The sequence below is a fragment of the Callospermophilus lateralis genome, chromosome 8 (genome assembly GCF_048772815.1).
Source record: "Callospermophilus lateralis isolate mCalLat2 chromosome 8, mCalLat2.hap1, whole genome shotgun sequence".
Classification (NCBI taxonomy): Eukaryota; Metazoa; Chordata; class Mammalia; order Rodentia; family Sciuridae; genus Callospermophilus; species Callospermophilus lateralis.
In genome coordinates this window covers 69912649-69932803 of record NC_135312.1, presented here as the reverse complement: position 1 = coordinate 69932803, position 20155 = coordinate 69912649, and the positions used below count along the sequence as shown (strand labels likewise).

Below are 20155 nucleotides of genomic sequence, written 5' to 3'. Positions count from 1 at the left end.
TTACTTTCTGTGCTTCTCCATTTTCTTCAGGGTCATATGAGAACCTGCTAAACTCTGGTATCTGGGGTTCATATAGGATTTGTCTATGACAATCAGGGCTTTTCTGATGTAGTTCTGCACGCCAGACACAGGGGTGCAGATGGCCTGGCTGTTGAACTGGTGTGTAATCAGGCTAAAAGGAGACAAGTGGTTGTGTTTGTAGGTTTCTAAGACCAGGGAGGGCCTGTTGTTGCCGTTGGGTGTTTGGTCTTGATTAAGGAGGTCCGTGAATTCTTTACACACTTGCTGAGCCACCCACAGCGTTATTCTTCCTTATTACCATCTTGGTTTACCCTCCTAGGTGAGGCCTGGTTAAATATTTGGCCACTGGCTTACTAGGAAACTTCAGTTCACAGCCATATATGCAAAGTACCAAGCCAAGTGAACAGCTTTCTCTTCCACCATGGATGTCAGGAGGGTCACAAGCGCAGCTTTCCATCTTCCAGCTGGAAGATTCAGCCCAGTCTTTTCCAACTTTTCCCACAACAATCAGCAATTTTTGGACTTTGCTTTCCTGAGAACACCTCCCAGCAGTGAGGCATTTAAGCATTCAGAAGGTGACAATCGCCTCTGCATTTCAGCCACAGTCACTTATATTTGGACATGGAGCAGAAGAGAGACAGTCTTCCCAGAACTGAGCAGAAGACTTCGTGGGATTCATCAGGGCTACCACCAGCTCCTTCTGACAGGGGAGACTCAGGGGGTTCTTACCCATGGAAAATGGGACTTTTGCAGATTACAGTCTGATCAGGCCCAAGCAGGTGTGGGTTGACGTTCTGCACCTCTTCCATCTGGTGAACCATGTCGTGGAGCCCCATGTACTTTGTCAGGCCTGCAGCGTCCAGGGCATGTCGTGGGGTAACAGTCGGTCTGAGCAGCTGTAAGCATCCCCAAGAGCGCCCACAGAACCTCCCTCTATTCTAGAGAGTTGGGGAAGCAGGCCAACCAGGCATCCTAGGTGCAAAGGCAGGGTGGCCCCCTCCTGGCTGTGGTGGCCAGGCCAGGACTGTTGCTGGCTGCTGTAGATGCAGGCTGGTGCAGGGGGCTAATGGCTGCAGCATAGGCTTCGCTCAGATGTGAGTAGGGATCCACCAAATAAGTGTAAGCCAACTGCTAGTAGGGCCATGGAAAGTAGGGTGGTGGCTGGTATTCAGAGTCTCCAGTGTGGGACAGCAGCCAGGTGGAGATGTAAAAATGCTGCCCTGCGGTTAGGTGGGAGATGCACGGGTGGGGGCGGGGATGAGTCCTCAAAACCCTGCGAGAATATCTGGGAGCTGGGTTCCCAGGGTGTTCAGAAGCAACATCTCAGGACATCTGGTCCCAAGCCAGATAAGTCCAAGCCTGTGCTCCAGAGGTAAGTCAGCTTGCAGCAAACACCGTGTGGAACGTGCTCGCTCATCAGCCGCAAATGTTGGAGTTATAATTTAATTTTAAATAATGACTATATTTTAGCACTGATTTGTAAAACTCATGAAAAGTTAATGGTTGGCTCTTGCTAGCTGCTGAAAATTGATATAGCACATGACTCAATGCGGACATATTAGAAGTATTTTCTTTAAAATCAGGAAGACGATTCACTGATATCACTGCTTCTTTTATCATTGTACCAAAAGTCCTATCAGTAAACAGAAGAAAATTTAAAAATGAAGACCATATGAACTGGAAAGAAGAAAAAGCAACTGTTAGAACTTCCAGATGATGTGACTGCATAGATAGAAAATTAAAAAATAAAATGATCGCTTAGCTATTAGCTCAATATTCAAAAACTAACGCTATATCGAAACACTAGCTATACTTACAAAACAAGAGAGAATATCAAATGGTAACAAAAGATACTGGCTTATAAGAGTGCATCCTATAAAATGATGCAAGTGTTTATGGGGATGATTATAAAAACTGTGTTGAGAAATTGGGGTGTGGGGGGGGCGGCTACCTAAATACAGTCTGCAAGAACCACAAGCAGGAAGACTCCATATTTTTAAGGTAACATTTTCCCTAACTTGAGTTCACTAGAATCCCAATTGAAAGCCCAGGAGGTTGTTCATGAGACTTGAAGGAGTGCCCCACATGGCTTAGTGTTCTCAATCCAGGGGAATGAAGGGAAGGGGCAATGCAAATATGAGTAAAAGACAATTACATCATTGTTTTCACTAACCTCTAACTAAACTCAACATTTACTTCAATGACGGAAGTAGACAGGCCACATAGGTTCAGCATGCCCTGTGCATTTGTTATCAATATAAATTAGAGAATTTTGGTATTCAATGCATGGTTGGAAATGTTTCTGTCTCTCATCTCTTAAAAATAATGGTATAATAGTAGTTATTAAATTCACCACCAGATTTTGTTCTTTTACATGCTAATTAATAGCCAAGGATGCCTATCATATTAACATTTCTAGTATTCTCATTACTGCACTTTAATAATTTCTTTTCTCTGTAATTCCAGTTGCAATATCAAAAGGTCAGCAAAATTAAAAGTTCATTTTTTGAAAAGACCAATAAAATTCATAAAACCCAAGCCAAGGTAACTGAAAGAGAAGGGAAAACAGCAAAGAGAGAAGAAAAAGGAGGTAGAGGAGGAGGAAAGATAAGAGGAGAGGAAACAGACATAAAAGATTTTAAAACTACTAATGTCAGAAATAAAAGAAGTTCATCACCACTGATGTCATGGACATTTAAAAGTTATCAAAAATATTATGAAAATTATGTATGCTTATGAATTTTAAAATGCACTGATTCCTTGAAAGACACAAAATACCAAAACTCAGTGTCTTCATATATTCATGAAGCTATGTGACAGTAAAACACAAACCGGGTGGATTGATATTATTTTGAATTGACCAGAAACTTATTTCTCATCTTACTGAGTGGGTTCAAAATCAATGAAAGTCATCAGCAGTTAGTGTCTGATGAGGATCTACTTCCTGCAATATGGATGAATGTGTTCTCACATGGCAGAAGGGATGAGAATCTCTGTGGCTTCTCTTATCAATGCACTAATCTCACTCATGAGGTTCCACCCTCAGAAATTAACTGCCTTTCAAAAGTACCTACCTCCTAATATCATCACATAGAAGATAATGTTTCAACTAATACATTTTAAAGGGATACTAACTAAGTCTACAGCATTCACAAAAGCAGAAACAGATAATGTTAAGTAGGTTTGGTTTATATCTTAAGAAAATGGGTGAATAATCAACAGCCTTCCAATGGAAAAAAAACCACCAGGTGCAGATAATTTCACTGTTGAATTATACCAAAAATTTAAGGAAGGAATTATGACAATGACTTATAATCTCTTCCAGAAAATGGAAGAACATAGAACATTTCCCAAATAATTCCATGGGGCTAAATACCAAAGCAAGATGAAGGCAAAAATAGAAAAAAAAATACATGCTGACCAATATCTTTCAGGAACACAAGATTTTTTTTTAAATCCTCAAAAAAAGTATTGGCAAACAGATTCTAGCAATACATAATAAAAATCCTACACCAAGACCAAGTGATATTTACTCAAGGTGTGCAAGACTAGCTCAACATTCAAAATATATTGAAAGTAATTAACTCATCAATCAGACTAAAGAAGAAAAATCATTTGATCATATAAACAGGTCCAGAAAATGCATCTGACAGACTTCAATGCTCATTCATGACTAAACTTTCAGGAAACTAGGAATAAAATGGAAATTCCTCAATTTGATTTAAAAATCTATCAAAAAAATAAGAAATCCAACAGCAATGTAATACATAATGTGAACAACTGAATGATTGCTCCTAGGATAAGAAGGATGGCATCTTACTGTTCCTGGATTCTTAGCTAATGCAATAAAACAAGAAAATTAAAATAAATAAAATATATACAAATTTGGAATAAAGAAATTAAATGCTTTTATTCACAGATGACTTGATTTTTAAGTACACAATCTCACAGATTCAACCAGAAAAACTTCTATAATTAAGAAATGATTATACAATGTTCCATGATATAAAGTTACTATACAAAGTCAACTACTTTCCTATATACCTTCAACGAACAATGGAAATTTGAAATTAAAAACAAAATACTATTTGCATTCGTATCAAAAAATAAATACTTTAACATAATCTGGTAAAATATGGTCAGAGTCTATATGAGAAAAATTTAAAAATTCGATTGAAAAAAATCAAATGAGATTTAAACAAATGAAGAGATGTTTCATGCTCATAGATGAGAAAAATCAATGTTGTCTCAAGAGGTCATTTCTCTTCAAAATGGTCTATACATTCAATACAATTCAGTGAAGACACCAAAAATTTATTTTGTGGAAGTTAACAAACTTATTCTAAAGTTCTTATAGAAAGGCTTAACACACATATAGTCTACAATATTTTAGAAGAAGAAAAAACTTATAGGAATTGCAAATTGATCCATGTAACAAAACAGAGAATCCAGAAATGAAAGCACATAAACACAGTTAACTGTTCTTTTACAAAAAAGCAAAGGCAATTCAATGCAGGAAAGATAATATCTCCAAACCAAGTAAAAATTTATATGTTGAAAATGGAGGAAGAGGAAAAGGAGAGATGAAAAAGCAGCAGCAGCAGCAAAAAAAAAAAAAAAAAGAAAAAAGAAAGAAAAGAAAAGAAAAAGAAAAAATTAATCTAGATATGGACTTTGCTATTCAGTTTTTCATTGCTGATACTAAAGTACCTGACACAAATTGCAAGAGGAAAGATTAATTTTGGCTCACAGTTTCAGAAGTTAAAGTCCTTTGCTGGATAGTTCCATTTCTTGGGCCTCAGGTGAGGCAGAATATTATGTTGGAAGCATTTAGTGAAAAAAAAAAAGCTTTTCAATTCAGGGCAGCCAGGAAGCAGAGAAAGATAGTCAAAGAAACAGGCAATGGAGAAGATAATCTCCAGGTTAGTTTGCAAGTGACCTACTAGCTCCAATTAGGTCCTGCCTCCCAGAAGTCTATTCAGCTATCAATAAATTAATCCTCTGATGAGGTTAGAGAACTTAGGATCCAATCATTTTCTAAAATCCCCATCTGTGCAACTTGATGCACTGGGGATCATGCTTTCAGCACATGAGCCCTTTGAGATCCAAAACCATAACACTGGATCCAAACCATAACACTAAAACAATCCTTACTCCTTTCAATAAATATTTACTCAACCTGAATCTTAGATGTAATTTTTATTAACAATATTAACATTGTTTTAAATTGGGAACTCATAATTATAAATATTTATGGGGTAACATGATTTTTTACTTATGTATACAATATGGAATTATTAAGAGGTCAAGCTCATTTATATATATATAAAATATCAGATCAGATATTTATGTGGTAAAATATGTTAAACTTACTTTTAGTTATTTTGAAATATATAATAAGATTCTCATTGAATTCTTCTGCATATGTTATCCAGTTTTCTCAAAACCACTTGTTAAAAAGGCTGTCTTTTCTGCAATGTATGTTTCTAATGTTTTGTCAAGGATCAGATGACTGTACATGTAGAAATTTATCTCTGTGTTTTCTATGGTATTCCACTGAGGACATGTCTTTTTCGATGACAGTGTCTTGTAACAATCATTTTACTCTCTACTTCTATGAGTTAAACTTCAAGACCAAAATTTAAGTATAAGACATTTATAAAATAACATTAGAAAGTGTCTAGGTCACCTTGAATTTGACAGTGGATTTTAAAATTCAATAGCAAAATATAATCAATGAAAGAAAATACTAGTAAATTGGAACTTTGATAAAATGAAAAACTTTAAGAACCTGGGAGGCTGAGGTGGTAGGAATATATGAGTCCAGTAGTTTAAGACAAGCCTGGGCAATATAGTGAGATACCATCACAAATAATGCATGAACCAACGAATCAATTAATCAATAACTAATGCTCTGAAAAAATGTTGAAAGAATAAAGAAACAAATCATAGACTGGGAAAATATATTTACACAACAAATATCTTCTTAAAACCTGCATGCAAAGTATAAAAGTAACTCCAAAAATACAATAATAAGGAAAAAACACAATTAGTAAATAGATTTTTAAAAACCTGAAAACCCATTTTACCAAAGGATATCTACACATGGAACAAAAGCTTATGAAAAACTACATATTACCATGTGCCATTAGGGATTTTCAACATGACACTACAACGCCACAATTGAAATGGCTATTTTTTTTTTTTGAAAAATGACAATACAAGTAAGAATATGAAGTAAAAGGAACTTTCATGTGTGTTGGTCAGAATGAAAAGTGGTACATTCACTTTGTAAGACCACTCTGAAGTTTCTTACAAAGACATAGTTTTACTTTACAATCCAGCAATTTCATGCCTAAATATTTGTCTTAATGGGTCAAAAATTTATGTTCAACAAAAGCCTGCACATAAATACTTAGGGAAGATTTGTTGGTAATCACAAAATGGGAAGCAACCCAGATGTCTTTGTCCTGGTTAATTGATGAACACACAGTACTTCATGCATACAACAGAATATTATTCAGCAATAAAAATAAATGAGGTATGAATCCATAAAAAGACATGGAGGTATTATAAATGTATACTATTAAATGAAAGATGGTAGTCTAATAATGCTATATACTAGAAAGTTCAAACTATACAACATTTTGGAAAAGGTAAATTTATACAGAGAGTTAGAAAACTCAATAATTACCAGGAATTTAGGAGAAAAGAGGGGAAGGATAAATAGGTGAATTGCAGGGGATTTTAGGGTGGTGAATGCATTCTATCATTATGAATTTTTCAGAACCCACAAAACTGTGTAACTCAGAGTGAAACAATATAAGTTATGGAATACAGCTAATAATGCAGTGAAAATTTAGAATCATTAATTGCAGCAAATGTGTCCCACTAATGCAAGATGAAAATCACAGGGGAAAGTATGTGATGTAATAGAGAGGTAGTTATGGTGTGGATACATGTCACTGCATGTATTATATGTCCAATTAGTTTGTATTGATAAAATTTCCACCTTAACAGCAGAAAATAAAAACCAACAAGAAATTAATGAAGTTGGAGAAAAAAGAACTATTAGCACAGAAATCAATTAAGTAGAACACTTCTAAAATCTCTAAAAACAAAAGCTGGCTCTAGAACAAATAAAATAACCTTGATTAGTCTTTATCATTTAGAAGAATGACAAGTAAATTTAATAATAGACACAAGTTACCAATATTAGGAATGTGAGACATTATATCACTAAATATTCTATGGATATTAAATGAAAAGTCAACTTGTCCTGTTGGCCCATTCTTGTAATCCCCATGGCTCAGGAGATTGAGAAAGAAGAATTGCAAGTTTGAGGCCAGCCTCAACAACTTAAGAAAACCCTAAGCAACTTAGTGAGACCCTGTTTCAAAATAAAAAATGAAAAGAGATAGGGATGTGGGTTCACTGGTTAAGCACTTCTGGGTTCAATACCAAGTGTAAAGGAACACCTGTGGAGGAATACCTGTAAGGAGGAGCACAAAGAACAGACACAGACTCAAGCAAACAGACAGGAGGAGTGGAGAGGAGCAAAATGAGTGATGAGGAAGAAGTACAAAAGTGAAATGACCACTCTTCCTTGCCTGGGAGTTTATAACTCAAAGAACATATACTTCCTGTTACCATGACTATATCCTTATTAGTATTTCTTTAACCAAAGTGCTAGCTAACTGAGATAAGATCCCCTTAATACAAACACAGAGTAATTTCTCTCCAAGGACATTTTTAAGGTAACCAGATAGTGACTGCTTAGTTGTCTAATTACCTGAGAGGGAGGAGGCTGGCTATGCCAATTGTGGGAATCAGGGCACCAGTTAACACCCCTGGGAATTTGCTCACTATTTCCATGGACAGAATATCTACAAAAAAGCACTCAACCACATTCCCAACAAAAAAAGAATCAGAAAATATTATGAATTACTTTATGCCAATAAATTTGACAACTATAATAAAATGAATAAATACTTACAAAGTTCAAAATAAACCAAAACTTACTCAAGAAGAAATAGATTTGGTCAATTGTCTTGTATCTATAAAAGAAATAGAAATTTTAGTTAAAAACCCTTCTACCAATAAGAATCAAATCTCAAGTGGCAACAATATTGAATTCCAATTACAAAAGGAAGAAGTAATGAAATTTTATGCAAAACTATAAATAAAGATGAAGATGAATTGCTTTTCAACTCACTTAATGAGTCCAGTATTATTCTCATGAAAAAAACAAAAAACAGGAATGAGCATTGCAAGAGAAGATTATTACAAACTAAGATCACTAATTCCCTAATAATTCCCCCCAACACTCCCACCCCAACTCCCCATACAATGATCTTGGATGCAAAAATACTAAGCATAATTTGGCAAAGAAAACTCAACAATATACGAAATAGGTTAATATATCATACCAAAGTTGATTTAACATTCCAAAATTGATCAATGCAATTTCATATCAATGCTATAAAATGACATATATATATGTATATATATATATATATATATATATATATATATATATGCATATACATATACACATATATATTCGTAAAATCACTAAGTGTAGAAAAGTATTTCCTAGTAACCCAATATCAACTTCTGTTTAAAATTTTAGCAAACTAGGAATAGAAAGTTTTTTTTCTATTACAAACTTATCAGAAACACAATACTTAATGACAATAGACTGAATACTTAACCAAATCCTCAGAAACAAATGGGGTTTTGTACATATCATTTATTTCGGTTTGCTCCATATAGTCTGTCGCTGTACTCACTTAAGGGGGGAAAACACTAAAAATCATACTAATGAAAAATAAAAAGATAAATTAATTTCATTTGCAGAAAACATGAATATTTATAGTAAAAATCACTGAATTGTTTTAAAATGTCTGGAAATAATAAAATTGCAGGATTCAAGATCAACATACAAATAAAAATCAATTGTATTTATGGTAGAAGTGAATGTTCATAAATAGAGATTTTAAAAAAAGATACCATTCTGTTGTGGGTCTACAGCTCAGGAAACACTCTCAATCTGATTTTTTTCCAAATTGGAGAGTCTTTATTTAGCTAGCTGGTGACTGCTCCCTGATGGACCCAAACTGTGTCTGCCAGGAACAGTACAGGGTGCAAGTTCTATGGGGTTTATAAGGGGAAAAACAACATCCTCGAAAACGTAGATGCAAGCAAGCAAGGAGGACACAGAAGCTAAAGTTAATAATCAGCCACCCAATGCATATAACCACATCCTTGTTCCAAACACATGCAGTACAAAAATAAACAACTTTTACAAGAAATAAGTTATATAACTAGGGTTACATTTTGGAACTTCCAAATGTAGTCACTTAGGCAAGGTTTTGTTTTGTTTTGTTTTGTTTTTAAGTTGTCAATGAACTTTATTTATATGGTGTGCTGAGAATTGAACCCAGCATCTTACACATGCTAGGTAAGCACTGTACCACTTAACCACAACTCCAGCCCAACGCTAAGTTCTTTTAAGTACAGTCAGGATAACTTGACATTATTTATCCTATTATCTAATCTTGTCTTATCTATTAATATCCTACATTTTATAGGGTGCTTATTGGGCTGATTCATAATCTAAGTTGGGCTATAACAATTAAAGAAAGCATCAAAAATACAATGTATGTAAGAATAAATTTTACAAACCTCATTCAAGGAAGCAAGGCTAGTGGGACTCACTGCACAGATGCGGGTGCTCCTACTGATGAGATCCCCTTGTAGCTTCTGTTAGAGGTACCTGGGCTGCAGGGAGTATCTGGGAAGAACGGAAGAACTTGTCCAAGTTCCTCAGCTGGACGTGGTTGCTGGTTCTCTGCTTCCTGTTTGGATGCAATGTCCTTCTGATCCTCCTTCCGACCTTGTCCTTCTTCATGTCCAGAGTGCTGCAGAATGATGCAGATCCAGAGCCGCAGATGAGGGCAGAGATCCAGCATATGAAGCAAGAGTTCTCCATGGTCAACCAGATGGATGCGTTTGGCAGATATGCCAGGCTGGAATGGAAGATCAGCAAGATGGTGGACCAGCTCAAGACTTATGTGAAAGCATGGACTGCTCAACTAGCCAAGATAAAATGGTTTTTAAGTGTTGCTTTCTGTACATTGCAAGCTACCTTGATGATGTCACTCATTTGGAAGTATTGTTCTGCCCCTGTGACTGTTGTGCTGAGGAAATGGATAACACCACTAGACCACCTGGTAGCCTTCCCTGCTAGAATGGCAGGTGGTGTTGGAATTACTAGTTGGATTTTAGTCTGTAACAAGTTGTGGTGACCCCTTGTACTTTACCCTTTTACCTGAAAAGAAAGATGGATACCAATGTGGGATTTTTTTGTTGTTGTTATACTGGGGGTTGAACTCTAACGTTCTTTACCACCTAACCCTAGCAACAGTCCTTTTTATTTTTAATTTTGAGATAGGTTCTTGTTAAGTTGCCCAGCCTGATCTCAATCTTACCATCCTCGTACCTCTTCCTCCTGAGTTTCTGAGTTACACTTGTGCCCCACCAAACCTAGCCCAGCTATTATGACTTCTAAAAATGATTCTCTTATTAGGTTAAAAGTCTGATTACCACTTAAAAATACAAAACAAAACAAAAAAAACCCAAAGTACATAGGGTAGTTTTGTATTGAATATGTTCTTGGGCTTTATGTGAGATTCTTGTAAGAATCCCAGTATTATACAGTATTCTACAGTAATACCAGATTTGAAACAGGATGGGGGTCTACATGCTTTACTCCTGATTTGCTCTATTGGCACATTGTGGTCCTGTTGCCAGCTGGAAAGTCAAAATTTTCTAAAAACTTGAATACTTTTAAAAATATTTTAATTTATATATATTTTTAATTGTAGATGGTGCTGAGGATAGAACCCAGTGCCTCACTCATGCTAGGCAAGTGCTCTACCACTGAGCTACAACTACAGCCCAAACTTAAGTACTCTTAAATATATTTTGGAAAGTAGCTTAATTTTATTATCACAACTAGAACTTGAACATTTGGTTCATTGTCTCATGTAGTAAAATTGAAAGAATAACACTAATTGACATTGTGTGTTCTTTGTGTCTAAACTCATTAGTTGGATGAACATTTCTATAATGTATATCATCTACTTATTTGGAGCTGTTAGTTTTTCATTACAGTGTTTTATAAATGTACTGATAAGACCATAATGCATTGTTTTGTGATTGAATTGTTTTGTATTGAAAGCATTTTAAATTAAGTATGTTTTATAAACATTTAATATTTCTGCTATATAGATTGGAATGAATTTGAAAAACAAAATAGGGAATCTGATTAAGTTAATTTGAATTGATACTTATTTGACTTCTAACATGTAATCACATGACTCAACATTTTACTCTTCATTGTGTCAGAACACGTGTCTATGTTTTCATTCATATTTTCACTCTTACAATCTTATGAATAATTATATTTCCTGATATATATATATATATATATATATATATATATATATATATATATATATATATATTCAGTCTTTACCCCTAATCCTAACACAAAAAAATTATATTAACCCTTATCTTACCTCTATATCTAAACCAAATTTTACTTAAATCCATATACCAAAATATGATTTTTTTTAAATCAGAATTGAACTCACTGGCACTTGAGGACAGAGCCACATCTCCAGGCCTACTTTGTATTTTATTTAGAGACAGGATTGTTTACCACCTTGCTGCTGCTGGGGCTGTCTTGAAACTCATAATCCTCCCATTTTACCCTTCAGAGTGGCTGGGATTACAGGTGTTCACCACTGTGTCTGGAAACATTATGAATTTTAAAGTGTATTCTGACTTCTATTTTCAATTATCAATGTCAAATTTGCATCTGTATTATGCTACGTCTTTTATGGGATATGTATCCTTGAATTCCCATCATTACAAAATGTGTAATTACATGGCTCACTTTTTTATTCTTTCTTGTATTACTACATGTATGTTTCTGTACATAATTTCATAGGAGTATTGTTAGAAATATTCATATTTCCACAAACACTTGCTAATTCTAACCCTACAAAAACCAAAATTTTAGGTAAACACTTACTTTATCTCAATTACTAAACCAAATTTTATTAAATGCATGTAAACTATGATAAATTTTTATGTGTATTTTAACTTATATGTACAATTTTCAATATTAAATTTGCATATATACTAGTACATATTGTTTATAGGATATATTCTTCATCCCCATGTTTACCAAATTTGTAATCACATGACTTACATTTTACTCATGCCTGTGTCAAAACGTGTGTGTTTATATATGTTATGAAACATAATTTCATAGTATATTCTTATGAATATTGATATTTCCCAATTCAAATATTCATTCTTTCACTAAAACCTTAACACAATCCAACATTTTATTTTGATCCTTATATTACTTCTATAAGAAAGGAAAATTTTACTTCAACCCTTATACACCAATAAGAATTTTAGAGTGTACTTTGACTTCTTTTTTTTTTTAATTTTTATTGTTGGTTGTTCAAAACATTACATAGTTCTTGATATATCATATTTCACACTTTGATTCAAGTGGGATATGAACTCCCATTTTTACCCCATATACAGATTGCAGAATCACATCGGCTACACATCCATTGATTTACATATTGCCATACTAGTGTCTGTTGTATTCTGCTGCCTTTCCTATCCTCTAGTATCCCCCCTCCCCTCCTCCCCTCCCCTCTTCTCTCACTACCCCCTCTACTGTAATTCATTTCTCCCCCTTATATTTTTTCCCTTTTCCCTCACTTCCTCTTGAATGTAATTTTGTATACCCCTGAGGGTCTCCTTCCATTTCCATGCAATTTCCCTTCTCCCTCCCTTTCCCTCCCACCTCTCATCCCTGTTTAATGTTCATCTTCTTCTCATGCTCTTCGTCCCTACTCTGTTCTTAGTTACTCTCCTTATGTCAAAGAAGACATTTGGCATTTGTTTTTAAGGGATTGGCTAGCTTCACTTAGCATAATCTGCTCTAATGCCATCCATTTCCCTGCAAATTCTATGATTTTGTCATTTTTTAATGCAGAGTAATACTCCATTGTGAATAAATGCCACATTTTTTTTATCCATTCGTCTACTGAAGGGCATCTAGGTTGGTTCCACAGTCTTGCTATTGTGAATTGTGCTGCTATGAACATGGATTTAGCAGTGTCCCTTTAGTATGCTCTTTTTAGGTCTTTAGGAAATAGACCCAGAAGGGGAATAGCTGGGTCAAATGGTGGTTCCATTACCACCTTTCCAAGAAATCTCCATACTGCTTTCCAAGTTGGCCGCACCAACTTGCAGTCCCAACAGCAATGTACAAGTGAACCCTTTTTCCCACATCCTCGCCAGCACTTGTTGTTGTTTGACTTCCTAATGGTTGCCAATCTTACTGGAGTGAGATGGTATCTTAGGGTGGTTTTGATTTGCATTTCTCTGACTGCTAGAGATGGTGAGCATTTTTTCATGTACTTGTTGATTCATTGTATGTCCTCCTCTGAGAAATGTCTGTTCAGGTCCTTGGCCCATTTGTTGATTGGGTTATTTGTTATCTTATTGTCTAATTTTTTTAGTTCTTTGTATACTCTGGATATTAGGGCTCTGTCTGAAGTGTGAGGAGTAAAGATTTGTTCCCAGGATGTAGGATCCCTATTTACCTCTCTTATTGTTTCTTTTGCTGAGAAAAACTTTTTAGTTTGAGTAAGTCCCATTTGTTGATTCTAGTTATTAACTCTTGTGCTATGGGTGTCCTATTGAGGGATTTGGAGCCCAACCCCACAGTATGTAGATTGTAGTCAACTTTTTCTTCTATCAGATGCCGTGTCTCTGATTTGATATCAAGCTCCTTGATCCACTTTGAGTTAACATTTGTGCATGGCAAGAGAAAGGGATTCAGTTTTATTTTTTTGCATATGGATTTCCAGTTTTCCCAGCACCATTTGTTGAAGATGCTATCCTTCCTCCATTGCATGCTTTTAGCCCCTTTATCAAATATAAGATAGTTGTAGTTTTGTGGATTGGCTTCTGTGTCCTCTATTCTGTACCATTGGTCCACCTGCCTGTTTTGGTACCAGTACCATGCTGTTTTTGTTACTATTGCTCTGTAGAATAGTTTGAAGTCTAGGATAGCTATACTGCCTGATTGACACTTCCTGCTTAGCATTGTTTTTGCTATTCTGGGTCTTTTATTTTTCCATATGAATTTCTTGATTGCTTTCTCTATTTGTACTAGAAATGCCGTTGGGATTTTGATTGGCATTGAATTAAACCTATAGAGAACTTTTGGTAATATCACCATTTTGATGATGTTAGTTCTGCCTTTCCATGAACAGGGTATATTTTTCCATCTTCTAAGATCTTCTTCTATTTATCTCTTTTGGGTTCTGTAGTTTTCATTGTATAAGTCTTTCACCTGTTTTGTTAGGTTGATTCTCAAGTATTTTATTTTATTTTATTTTGAGGATATTGTAAATGGAGTGGTTATCCTCATTTCCATTTCAGAGGTTTGTCGCTGATATACAGGAATGCCTTTGATTTTATATCCTGCCACTTTTGCTGAATTTATTTATTAGCTCTAATAATTTCTTTGTAGACCCTTTTGGGTCTGCTAGGTATAGAATCATGTCATCTGCAAATAGTGATAATTTAAGTTCTTCTTTTCCTATTTTTATGCCTTTAATTTCTTTTGTCTGTCTAATTGCTCTGGCCAGTGTTTCGAGAACTATGTTGAACAGAAGTGGTGAGAGAGGGTATCCCTGTCTTGTTCCAGATTTTAGAGGGAATGCCTTCAATTTTTCTCCATTCAGAATGATGCTAGCCTGAGGCTTAGCATCGATTGCTTTTACAATATTGAGGTATGTTCCTGTTATCCCTAGTTTTTCTAGAGTTTTGAAGATAAAGGGTTGCTGTACTTTGTCCAATGCTTTTTCCGCATCTATCGAGACGATCAATACACAATTCTTGGTTGGAACCCATTTTCTTTCCAGTGTTTGAAATGTGTTATTCCAGGATCTTCTAGCTTTCAGAGTCTGTGTTAAAAGATCACCTGTTATCCTGATTGGTTTACCCCTGAATGTAATCTGCTTCCTTTCTCTTGTAGCTTTTAAAATTCTCTTCTTATTCTGTATGTTGGGCATCTTCATTATAATGTGTCTAGGTGTGGATCTCATATGATTTTGCACATTCAGTGTCCTGTAGGCTTCTAGGATTTGGGATTCTGTCTCATTCTTCAAGTCTGGGAAGTTTTCTCATATTATTTCATAGAATAGATTTCTAATTCCTTTGGTTTGGACCTCTATACCTTCCTGTATCCCAATGACTCTTAAGTTTGGTCTCTTTATGTTATCCCATATTTCTTGGATGTTCTGCTCATGGTTTCTTAACAGGCTTGCTGAGCTGTCTATGTTCTTTTCAAGTTGAAATACTTTATCTTCATTGTCTGATGTTCTATCTTCTAAGTGTTCTACTATGCTGGTAGTATTCTCAATTGAGTTTTTAAGTTGGTTTATTGCTTCCTGCATTTCTAGGATTTCTGTTTGTTTTTTTTTTATAACCTCTATCTCCCTGTATAATTGATCATTGCGTCTTGGATTTGTTTATGTAATTCATTGTCAAAGTGGTCTTTCATTGTCTGATTTTGCTGTCTAATGTCTTCCTTGAGACTCCAGATCATCTGAAGCATGTATATCCTGAATTCTTTATCTGACATTCCATCTGCTTCAGATATTTCCTCTTCTAAAGTTGAGTTGACCTGCATTGCTTGTGGTCCTTTCTTTCCTTGTCTTTTCATACTGTTCGCGTTTCTTTCTGCTTGGTGAAACTGTTGTGTTATTGAATTTTTCCCCTATATATTTATATTGCTCTTGTATAGTTGCAAAGTCTCCCTGGCAGGTGCGGGCGGTGGCTCTGCCCCTCCTCTAATTGGGGCAATGTGCCTACCATGCCGGCAGGCCGCTGGGCCTGTTCTGCTGGTGTGTCGCAGGTTTGTCTACCTTGCAGGCGCAGGTGGCGGCTCTGTGCCTCCGCGGGCCACTGGGCCTGTTCTGTCTGTCAGTTGCAGGTCTACCTAGCAGGGGCTGGTGGCGGCTCTGCTCCTCCCCCAACCGGGGCGATGATGTGTCGCGACCCCTTGCCCGCAAGGAAGACGCAACTCAGGAATCTTCTTTCAGCAGTTTATTCAGGCCCTTGATATTTCTTCTAATTCCTGGTCGGATGCCCCTCCCAGCCTTAATAAAGCATCCCAAGCCCCAATGCGAAGCTGCCACATGGAACTTTCTCATAGGGTGCTGAAAAACCATGCACCAACTCTCCCAAACAAGGAGTTGTTTGTCACAGACCACAGTGGAGCCAGTGCCATCCTGCAATGGTGACCATAATCTGCAGAAGCGGCTCACCACAATGACGGGCCACTGGGTCTGTTCTGCTGGTGGGTCGCAGGTCCGCCTACCTTGCAGGCGCGTGGAGCGGCTCTGCCCCTCTGTGGGTTTCTGGGCCTGACCTGCCGGTGGGTCGCAGTTCTGCCTAACTTGCAGGCGTGGGTGGGGGCGGCTCTACCCCTCTGGGGGTTCTGGGCTTGTTCTGTCGGTGGCCACAGTTCCGTCTACCTTGCAGGCACATCCGGCAGCTATGCCCCTCTGCTGGTTGCTGGACCTGACCTGCCGGAGGGTCGCAGGTCCGCCTACTTTGCAGGCGCATGGGGCGGCTCTTGTACTTTGACTTCAATTTTCAAATTTCAATTTACATACATATAACTATATCATTTATAGGGTATCTATTTCTAACTCCATATTTACAACATGTCTCATCACATTACTCACAAAACACTCTCCGTAGTGTCAAAACATGTATGTTTTATGTTTGTTTTTTTTTACATATTTTTACATGTCAGTCATGTGAATACAGATATTTTTCAGCATATGTGTCCATTCTAAACCCTAATCCTAACTCAAACCAAAATTTATATTGCCTTTACACTACCTCTATATCTAAGTCAAATTTGACTTGAATCAAAATACATCAATATAAATTTTAAATTATAGTTAGACTTCCATTTTTAATTATCAAATTTAAATCTACATATATATTAATATATATCATTTATAGTACATATCCTTCAATCAACCTATATACAGGAAGTGTAATCATATGACTGATATTTTACTCTTCTGTGTGTCACAACATGTATATTTATATATGTTTTGTACATATTTTCATGTACATACTTAGGGCTATTTATATTTCCACATATACATGCTAATTTTTTAATCCTAACATTAACTCAAACCAAAATTTCATATTAAACTTAACCTTACCTCTACATATTAACCAATTTTTATATAAATTCATGTACACCTATATCAATATTAAAAGTTATTTTCACTTCTAACTCAATTTTCAATATCTAATATACATATTTTATAACAATATATCCTTTATAATATGTATCATTGTATTTCTCATATTTATAAAACCAAATTTTATTTAAAATCTTGTATACCAATATGAAATTTTATGTGTATTTCACATATGTAATCATAATATGTATCAATATTAAATTTGCATTTATATTACTACCCATATTTTATGAGATATATTCTTGCATCACCATATTTACAGAACTTTTAAACACTTAACATTTGACTCTTTCCTGTGTCACAACCTGCATGCTTATATATGTTATCATACAGATCACAACACATAAATTTTCATGCATATTGATATTTCCTGATACACATTATCATTTCTTAACCTTAACCCTAATCCAAAACAAATTTAAATATTAAGCCCTACCTTACCTCAATATCTAAACCATGTTTTATTTAAAAATATGTGAATCAATAAGAATTTTTATGAGTCTCTTGATTTACATAAACATTACAATGTACCATTTATGGGTCATATGCTTGTGTCCCCATATGTAAATAATATTTAATCACCTGACTCAAATTATACTTTTTCCTGTCTTAAAACATGTATGTTTATACACGTTTTAATGCATATTTCCACACATATATGCTGAAAATATTGAGATTTTCCAATTATTGTTCTTTAACGCTAAGCCAAATCCAAAGAAAATTAAATATCGAGCTTACTTTTATATTTAAGGGGAATTTTACATGAATTAATGTATCCCAATTATGAATTTAAAGTTTATTTTTGAATTTTATTTCAATTTTGAATGTAAGATACTAATCTATATATCTATATCTATCTATCTATCTATTTATCTATCTATCTATCTATCTATCTATCTATATATATATATATTCACATCCCCATATATACAAAATATATGCTCACATGACTCAAAATGTACTCTCCTCTGTTTGAAGATATATATTTACATATCTTCACATATATCACTTTGAATATTACATTTCCCAAGGTACATATTCATTCTTTAACGCACAGCAGAATCCTATGTAGAATGAAATATTAATCCTTACCTTAATTTTATAACTAAACCAAATTTCTCTTAAATCCATGTACAATAATATAAATTTTAAAGCTTATTTTAGCTTGTATTTTCAATTTTCAATGTTAAATTTTCCTATACATTACAGTAAACCATTTATAGAAAATGTGTTTGCATCCCCATATTTACAAAATATGTGGTCTCATGACTCAAATTTTCCTGTTTTCTTTTTTGGAATATGTATATCTATACATATTTTCAATCATACATTCTTATGTATATTCATGTTTCCCCATATACATTTTAAAAACTTTAATCATTACTCTAACTCAATTCAAAATTTTATATAAGCCCTTAACTAACCTCAATACCTTAACCAAATGTTACTTAAAATCATGTAATCTATTAAGAATTTTTATGTATATCAGAACATATATTCAAATACATTAAATTTGTTTATATATGTATATATGCATAGCATACAATGGATATATAAGGACAACCACATATTTACAAAATTTGTAACCACCTGAATCATATTTTATGTTTTTCTATATCAGAATAAGTACAACGATGTGTATATATATATATATATATATATATATATATATATTCACACATACATTCTTATGATCATGAATATTTTCTGATACACATATTCACTTTTAATCCTAACCTTAGCAGAAACTAAATTATAATATTATCCTTTGTATTACCTCTATACCTAAACCAAATTTTACTTAAATGTATGTACACAAAACAGGTTTTAAAGCATATTTTGTCTTCTGTTTCAATGATCATTTTTAAATATGCATATATATTACTATGTATCATTTATAGATTAAGTCTTTTCAACCCCATATTTTAAAAATGTATAATATCAGGACTCACAATTTACTCTCCTCTGTGTCAGAAGTTGTTTGATTATGTGTTTTGTACACATTTTCATACATACAATCTTATAAATATTGATATTTTCTTGTATACATATTCATTCTTATCCCCAACTGTAACCCTAAATAAAATATTATTTTAATCCTTACCTCTATAACTAATCCAAATTTTACATATCTCCATGTAAACCAATATAAATTTTCACATGCATTTTGACTTCTATTTTTAATTATAAATGTTAAATTTGCATATATATTTCACTATATCCTTTACAGGATATACACTTACCTCCCCATCTTTACAAAACATGTAATCACATGACTCACATTTTACTCTTCACTGTGTCAGAACATGTGTCTGTATGTTTTCATTCATATTTTCACAGTCTTATGAATACTTACACTTCCTGATATACAGATTCAGTCTTTAACTCTAAACCTAACACAAATCAGAATCATATAAACCCTTAATTTACCTCATATCTAAACCAAACTTTACTTAAATTCATGTACAAAAATATGATTTTTTTTTAAACCAGGATTTGAACTCAGGGGTACTTGAACACAGAGGTACATCTCCAGACCTATTTTGTATTTTACTTAAAGACAGGGTCTCACTGAGTTTTTAGTGCTTCACTGCTGCTGACGCTGTCTTGCAACTTAAAATCGTCCTGCTTCAGCCTGCAGAGCAACTGAGATTACAAGTGCTCACCACCACACCTGGCAACAATATAAATTTTAAAGTGTATTCTGATTTCTATTTTTAATTACCAATGTAAAA

At 34.6% G+C, this 20155-nt stretch overlaps 2 pseudogenes; one reads left to right on the top strand and one right to left on the bottom strand.

Annotated features, from left to right (window-relative positions):
• On the bottom strand, positions 1-9934 carry LOC143405709 (transcription factor AP-2 gamma pseudogene; annotated as a pseudogene).
• LOC143406368 (guided entry of tail-anchored proteins factor 1 pseudogene) lies at positions 9933-10331 on the top strand (annotated as a pseudogene).
• Positions 10332-20155: the final 9824 nt, after the last annotated feature.